The sequence below is a fragment of the Chrysochloris asiatica genome, unplaced genomic scaffold, assembly GCF_000296735.1.
Source record: "Chrysochloris asiatica unplaced genomic scaffold, ChrAsi1.0 scaffold00252, whole genome shotgun sequence".
Lineage (NCBI taxonomy): Eukaryota > Metazoa > Chordata > Mammalia > Afrosoricida > Chrysochloridae > Chrysochloris > Chrysochloris asiatica.
Genome location: NW_006408770.1, coordinates 2128876 through 2137514, shown reverse-complemented (window position 1 = coordinate 2137514; position 8639 = coordinate 2128876).

Sequence of the window (8639 nt, the reverse complement as noted above, 5' to 3'; positions counted from 1 at the left end):
GACCCTACCCAGAGAAACAGAGATGCCTGAGATGGAGACAGCGATAATGACGTGGTGATAAAACAACTGGGGACTTTGGACCCAGAGAGGGAAAGGGACTGTGGGCTGAAAACTGGGGGGAGGAGGGGGAAGTGTAGGGAGCGGGTTTCTGGGATATACCCTTTTGGTGGTTGAGGATGCATGGAGGGGATTGGAACCATGGCAGTGAGATGATATACGTTGGAATGAATGTAAAACTAACGTTCTCCCATGTAAACTATCATATAATTCACAATAAAACATTTAAAATAAATAAATAAATATAGCATTGGGGACAATACAAAACCAGTACAAAGAGGTCCAGATGATCAATACTAAAATATCAGAAATGAACAATACACTGAAAGGGCAAAGGAGAAGAGCTGACAGAATGGAAGCTAGAATCAAAGAGCTTGATGATGAATCTCTCAATACTGCTAAGATAGAAGAACAAGCAGAAAAAAGCATGACAAATTCTGAAGAAGCCTAAAAACCAACAACAAGAACAACCAAAAAAAACCCACAGAAGAACTGCTGGAAGGAATTTCCCCTAACATCTGAAAGACAAAAAGATAAACATTCAAGAAATGATATGAACCCCAGGCAGGATTGATCCCCCAAAAAATCTCCAATATATATTATAATCAGAAGAGAATCCTGAAAGCAGCTAGGGAAAACAGAAGTGTTACCTACAAAGGAAAGCCAGTAGAACTAAGTTCTGATATCTCAACAGAATCCATGCAGGCAATAAGGCAATGGGAAGATATATAAAACTCTGAAGGAAAAAAAATTGTCAACCTAGAGTCATATACCCAGCAAAACTGTCAATCAAGTATGACGGCAAAATCACATCATTTTAGGATAAACTGAAAATAAGAAGTATTGCAAAGGTCAAGCCAGTGCTCTGAAACATAATAAAGGGAGTCCTTTGGACTGAGAACCTACAAGCGCAGACAACAACTAGAGATTGACATATGTGGCAACATTATCTAGACTCAGCCCAGATATGGAAGAGTCCAGAGCTGAAACAAAATACAAGAATGAAATTAGGGGATCTGGGATATCAGTCTTTGATCAGGACCACTACAAAGTGAAAGAAGAGAACAGTATAAAAACAAAGATCCAGGTGGTGAGGAGATCAGGTAGATTTCAGGATAAAACAGACTGTCATAAAACTTAATATACGGTAAATGCAAAGAAACTTAATGCATCTCCACGTCAAAACTAGAAATGGAAAATCCAAGAAGATTATAGAAACACTGAAACTATGAAGAAATTGACAAGAAAAAGCACACAGACAAAAATGAACTCAGCAAAGGACAGCATACAGAACAAAGAAACCCAAAGCATCACAAAAATCAAACCACATAATGAGAGCAAATAAAGGAGCTCTGGTAGCGTAGTGGTTACGAATCGGGCTGTGAACCTCAAGGTCAGCAGTTCGAAACTACCAGCTGTTCCGCAGGAGAAAGATAAGGCTTTCTGCTCCCGTAAAGATTTACAGCCTCGGAAACCCTGTACAGGGTCGCTGTGAGTCGGAACCTACTCCACGGCATTTAACAACAACAACAACCCATACTTATCAATAATTACAGAGTATCAATTGATTAAATGTACCAGTCAAGAGACAGAGAGTAGCAGAATGGATAAGAAAATAGGATCTTTCATTATGCTGCATATAAGATACACAACTAATACTCAAAGACAAAAATAGATTTTAAAAATTAAAGGCTGGAAAAAATATACCAATCTACTTACAATAAAAAATGAGCAGGAGTGGCAATATTAATCTATGATGAAATAAACTTTAAGACAAAAAACAACATGAGAGACAAAGAAGGACATTATCACATGGCTAAAGATCAATTGAAAAAGAGGACATAACCATAATAAATATGTTCCAAAAGAAGAGTCCCAAACTACATAAAGCAAACTCTAGTGGGAGAATTTAATATACCACTTATGAAAAAAGAACAGAACAACTAGAAAGAAACTCAACAATGCAATCAAGCAACTTGACCTCATAGATTTATACAGAGAGTTCAACCCAACAATATCACAATACACATTCTTTTACAGTACACACAGAATATTCTCCAAAACAGACCATGTGTTGGGCCACAAAGCAAGTCTCCATAAATTTAAAAACATCAAAATATCATAAAGCATGGAGGGTATTGTAATCATTGCAATGAAACAAAATACGATAAGTTGAGTAAAGAACTGATGTTCTCTCATGTAAGCTATCACTCAATTCACAACAAAGCTTTAAAAAATATTTGAAATACAATATAGCTGATATATAATGTTAGAAGCACCTAGAGAAACTCATTGTGAGGATACACATTGATACAGATTTCTTGAAAGAAATTTATCAACAAGCATCAGTTTTTAAAATGTAAATGAGCTTTGAGCTAGAAGAAATGGTAACCATATTAACATTGGAATATAAAATAGTTATAGAAAAGTACATAAAACATTGTGTACATCTCAATATGATAGCAAATTAAATATCCTTTTTTTAAAAAACCTTTTTATTATGAACTGAGTGAGGGTTTATATGGCAGATCAACAGTTTCACATCCAACAAATCATACACTTTGTTTCAGCTCAATGATTGCAATTCCTTCCATGTAACAGCAGTTGACCCATTTCCTCCCTGTGATTCCTAACTCTATTCTACCATTCTTCACAACCCTTAAGTTTGTCCTTAGGTAAACATTACTCTTTTGATCTTGAATGGTTGGCCATTCCATGATGAGCATACCTTATCAACAAGCATACCTTATCAACAAGCATGTTGTTGCTCCCCTATATACCTATCTATAGCTTGACTAAAAATTGGGTCATAAGGATGTTCTGTTCCAGACATGAATGGTGGCTGAGGGTCATAGTCTCGGGTTCTTTCAGTCTTTCAGACCAGTAAGTCAATTATTTTCATAATTTTGAGGTTTTTTCTACATTAAATACCTTAATATATATATTACAAAGCATCTTCTCAGACTACAATGTTGTAAAATGAGTTATCAACATTAAGAAGATCAAGAAAATAAAATCAAATACATGGAAACTGAATAACACCTTGTTTAAAGGCTACAGTGTAGTAGAACAAATAAAAAGTGAAATTTAAAAAATTTCTAGAAACAAATGAGAATGAAACCCAACATACCAAATGTTTGGAACACAGGAAAATCAGTGCCAAGAGGACAATTTATTTCAATAAATGCACACATTAAAAAAAAAAGAAACAACCAAAATCAACACATTAAAAGAACATATACAACAATTAGAAAAAGACTAGCAAAGTAAACCTAAAGTCACCAGAAGAAAAGAAATTATAAAGATTAGAGCAGAAATAAATGAGATAGAAAAAAGAAAAACTACAGAAAGAATCCACAAAAAGCTGGTTCTATGAAAAGATTAATATCATTGACAAACCTTTGGCAAATTGAACAAACAAACAAAAACAGAGGTAAAAGACACAAATAATATGCATAAAAAACCACATGGATGATGTCACAACACACCCAATGGAATCAAAAAGGATAATAACAGAGTACTATGAAGAGTTGTACTCCAACAAATTTGAAGATCTCAAAGAAATGGATACATATTTAGGAAAACATGACCTATCTAAACTTACACAGAATGAAGTAGAAAACTTGAACAGACCTATAAAAAAAGAAGAAATTAATCAGGTCATCAAAAAACTCCCAGGCAAAAGATCAGTCATAGATGGCTTTACTGGTGAAGTAGACCAAACATTCAGAGAAGTTGTCGTTGTTGTTATCTGCCGTGGAGTCGGTTACGACTCGTAGCAACCCTGTACTGGGTTTCTGAGGCTGTAAATATTTATGGGAGAAGAAAACCTCATCTTTCTCTCAAGGCATCACTGGTAATTTTGGACTGCTGACCTTGCGGTTCAGAGAAGAGCTGACACCAATTCTACTCAAACTATTCTAGGATACAGAAAAAGAATGAACAACTTCCTAATACATTTTATGAAGCAAGCATAATCCTTATGCCAAAACCAGGGAAGGCCACCACTAAAAAGGAAAATTATAGACCAATATCCCTCATGAACATAGATGCAAAAATTCTCAACAAAATCCTAGCCAATAGATTTCAACAACATATCACAATATAGCCACAAGAAATACCAGCCCAAACACAAATAGATATATGTACACCCATGTTAACTGCAGCACTAACCACAATAGCAAAAAGATGGAGACAGCCTAAGTGCGCATCAATGGAAGAATGGATAAACAAACTTTGGTACATACACCCAATGGAATACTATGCTACCTTGAAGAATAACGATTAAGTTGCAAACAAAAAACCCCCTCATAATATGGATGAACCTTGAGACCATAATGCTAAGTGAAATTAGTCAGTCACAAAAGGACAAGTATTGCGTAAGACCATTATTGTAAAATCTTAAGAAAGATTTCCATACTAAAATAAAATTATGCAATGGTCATCAGGGGTGGGAGGGAGGGGACAATAACTCACAGGTTAGGGGCTACACACATGATAGCTCATGAGATGGGGAAGGCAATGAAAAGGAGATGGAGGGCAATTCACAAGAAGGAAGAGGAGGTAGATTAATGGGGATGATAAGGGAAGACTTAGGAAAGTATACATGGGCCAAATTGCATAGAGGTAGATTGTGATGCATGTACAGCCTTGGAAAAACAGGGGTCTGTGATAAAGGGATCAAGACAGTCTGAATGGGTAACAACAGAGGGGTTGTTTTATGGATATTGATTTCCCCTGCCTGCTACTGTAATAGAGACATTTAAGTGAGATACAAAGGAATATTGCACAATAGGATCACAAAACGTTTGTAAGTACATCTTCAGCATATAACTGATTGGATTAGCTAAAAGGATATTATAATTCTTTCTAAGCCTTTGTGGAGTATGGTGCCTTAGGTGGAATCCTGAGTCCCTCCCAGAACCTTCAGAGGTGGACATTAGCACTTGAAAAGGCATGCAGACTAATCCATGACTAGAGAAAAAGAAGATACTTTTTTGAAAGACCATGGCTGGGCTTTTAAGACAACTTTTTCTCAGTTGCACTCTGCCACAATAAATAGCATTTATGAAATAGGTCAAGATCTCATGATAAGATAAAAAGTTCCACACACACCTAAGATGATGCAAACAACTTCACAAGAGTGCTCTCTCCTTTCCTCTTCGTTAGTATTTATTTTCAGCTCCTGTTCAATGTGGTATTTATCCTCTACCTACTACACTGTTGTGACTTATTGGCCATTATTTGATTTTTGTATGGGGGAAGAAAAAGCTTTGTTACAGAAATCAGCATACTATTTTTTTAAATCTGGAGAGAAGATATTATGGTGACTGAAATTATGGTCAGGTGTCAAATATAAATGTATAAAGCCTTGCAATCCTGTCTCATATTACATTCATTTTATATTTGCTAGCAATATTAAAAGTTTCTGTTTTTGTTTGTGCAAACTCTAATTTCTATCAAGTGTCTTAGATTTTAAAAATTAGTATTGTATTACTGCCCTTTTCACTCTGCAAAAATCAGCTAACCAAACTTGGCCAGCAGGTGTTGATGATAAAGAAAGAAAATTGTTAATATCTGGTCTATAGACATTTGCATCTCAAATATTAAATGATTACTCACCACAAGCCAACCATTACTAGCATATATACGAAATACTTGTCTAGAATGAAAATGAATATTTCACTTGCATTTTTCACTTTAAAATTTCCACAATTAAAATACAAGTAATTAAAAGTTCACAAAAAAAAAAAAAGAGAGAGAGAGAGAGAGAGAACAAACAAGATGACAGATAGGGTGGAAGTGCAGTGAGGAGCTCCATCAGCAACAACAAAGAATACCAGACCAAGCAAGCTTAGGGGATGGTACAAGAACTCTGAACCACATATAAAGGAATATTTAGAAGGTTGGAAGGTTTACAGCCAGTGGAATTTGTAACAGAAGCAAGAAATCCAGTGTGTTCTAATCCAAGGTGCTCAGCTGTTCCCTGAGTGGCCATCTTGGGTGAGACTGAACGGGGGAAGGATCACAGCAGCCACAGATGCCTGGCAGAACCACGGAGATAAAGATGTGGACATTATTTTTGTTGTATTTATATTGGTCTCTTGCTGTCTGCACACCTCCATTCTGGTGATTAGAGGGGGTGCCTGAGTAAGTGGACACCCAACCCCACCCCCGTAGGGTTCTATTACACATGCACACAATTCTCCTCAAAATTTAAAGAGACAGTGTTCACTTAAAACCAAATGGCAGCACAAAACAGCCACAGCCAGCTCTGATTATCACTAGGAAAAAGGCCTCAACGGGGGTTGTGGAGTGGGACAGGCAGACTAAAACATAAACATGGTGAAAATTAAATCCTGAGTTACGTCATAATGACCAACAGTGGCATCTTGAAAATTCTCAGGAAGAAGAATGAAAAGGGAAGCCCATCTCCTGATCATATCTACCTGGAGGCAATCAAAAAGCATAAATAATACCAAAACACACAACCATCTAAGCATTAAGGTCACAGCTAACTACTGAATATGCCCCCAAAACAGAAACAGATTACCATATCTGCACATGTCCAGAAACAAGATAAAGTGACTGAGACAAAAGAGCTGAAGGTATACCTACACTCCATACTGGAAGGAGGGAAGGCTTTAGAAGTGCCTGAAAAGGAATTCAGAAAAATGATTATAAAATATAGCAAAATACTTTACAATGGAGATGAGAAAATAAGGAAAAAGTCAGGAAAGCGTTACAGGAACAATCAAATAAGATAGACACAGGACTGGAAATAATTCAAAACCTACAGAAAGAGATCCAAACGATTAATAATAGAATATTAGAAATGGACAATACACTGAAAGGGCAAATGAGTAGAATTGAAGAGATGGAAGCCAGAACTAGTGAACTGGAAGATAAATCTCTTAATACTGCTAAGATAGAAGAACAAGAAAAAAGGATTAAAAAATCTGAAAAAGGTCTAAGATTCATGTTGGATAACATGAAGAGGAATAACAAGAATTATTGGCATTCCAGAACAGGAAGAATCACACAAGTCCACAGAGGAGATAGTTGAAGAGCTTCTGGAAGAAAATTTCCCTAACATCTTGAAAAGTGAAAAGATAAGCATTCAAGAAGCTCAATGAACCACAGAAAGGATAGACCCCCAAAAGAAAATCACTAAGACATATAATAATAAAGCTCTCCAAAATCAAAGATAAGGACAGAATCCAGAAGGCAGCTAGGAAAAGAGAAGTCTAACACACAAAGGCAAGCAAATCAGATTAAGCTCGGATTTCTCAACAGAAACCATGCAGGCAAGGCAATGGGAAGACATATATAAAACTCTGAAAGAAAAAAACTGCCAACTAAGAATCCTCTACCCAGCAAAGCTGTCAATCAAATACGATGGTGTAATCAAAGCATTTCAGGATAAACAGGAGCTAAGGGATTTTGCCAAAGCCAACAATGTGATGAAAAACATCCTAAAGGGAGTTCTGTGGACTGAGAACCAACAAGAACAGACAACAACCAGAGATTGATGTACATGGCAGCAATCACATGGAACTCAATGACAAATGGAAGAGTCCGAGAACAGAATAAAACTATGAGAACAAATTCAGAGGATCTGGGAGGTCAGTCTATGATCAAAACAATTACAATGTGAAAGAAGGTAAACACAAAGGAAAAGAGATTCAGGTGGTGAGAAGGTCAGGTAGATTACAGGATAAAATAGACTGTTTTAAATGAAGGGAAAAGTTAAAGGACTATAAGGTAATGACTATGGTTGGATTTGGGGGGTGGTTTCACGGGAGGTGGAGGGAGGTAACAGTAGACCACAGGGTAAAGGCAGACACATCATAGTTTGGATGTTGGGGAGGGCAATACAAGAAGGCTGAGGAGGTGTAAGAACTAGGCAGATAGGGGAACACAGCAACAAGTTTGCATGGCCTAAGTGGGACAGAGGTAAATAGTGGATGTATGCTTAAACTTGAAACAAAAGGGCTCTGTGATACAGGGATCTGGGCATAGTTTGAAGAGGGGAAATAATACTAAGATGCTTGACTGTCTTATGAATATTGGTTTCCCTTGCCTACTTTATAAAATAGACACTTGAATGGGATAGAAACGAATGTCGGGAAACATGATTACAGAAAACTTGTAAACCCATCTTCAGCCTATAACTAACTGGATGGAATACCTAAAAGGGGTTTTAGAACTTGCCCAGTGAAACAGGCCTCTTGTGGAGCCTTTGCAGGGTATAGGACATTAGACGGAATCCTGAGTCCCATCCAGAACCTTCTGAGGTGAGACATCCCCACTAGAAAGGACAAGCAGACCAACCTGGAACAGCTAGAGTGACAGAAGATACATCTTCAAAGAAAGATCATCAGGAAAAACCCAAGACAAAATTGTCGGCATGACTGGCTACTGCAAGAATAAGCAAGCTGTTCGCTGGGAAGCCATCAGGGCAAGCAATCAAGTTCCTTCATGACAAATCTCCCTCTAAGACCGAAACTAAAAGGGAATACATGACCAAGCATGTAAGCTTGCTGGTGACCACATTGGTCTACTGGTGAGTGGAAGAGGGG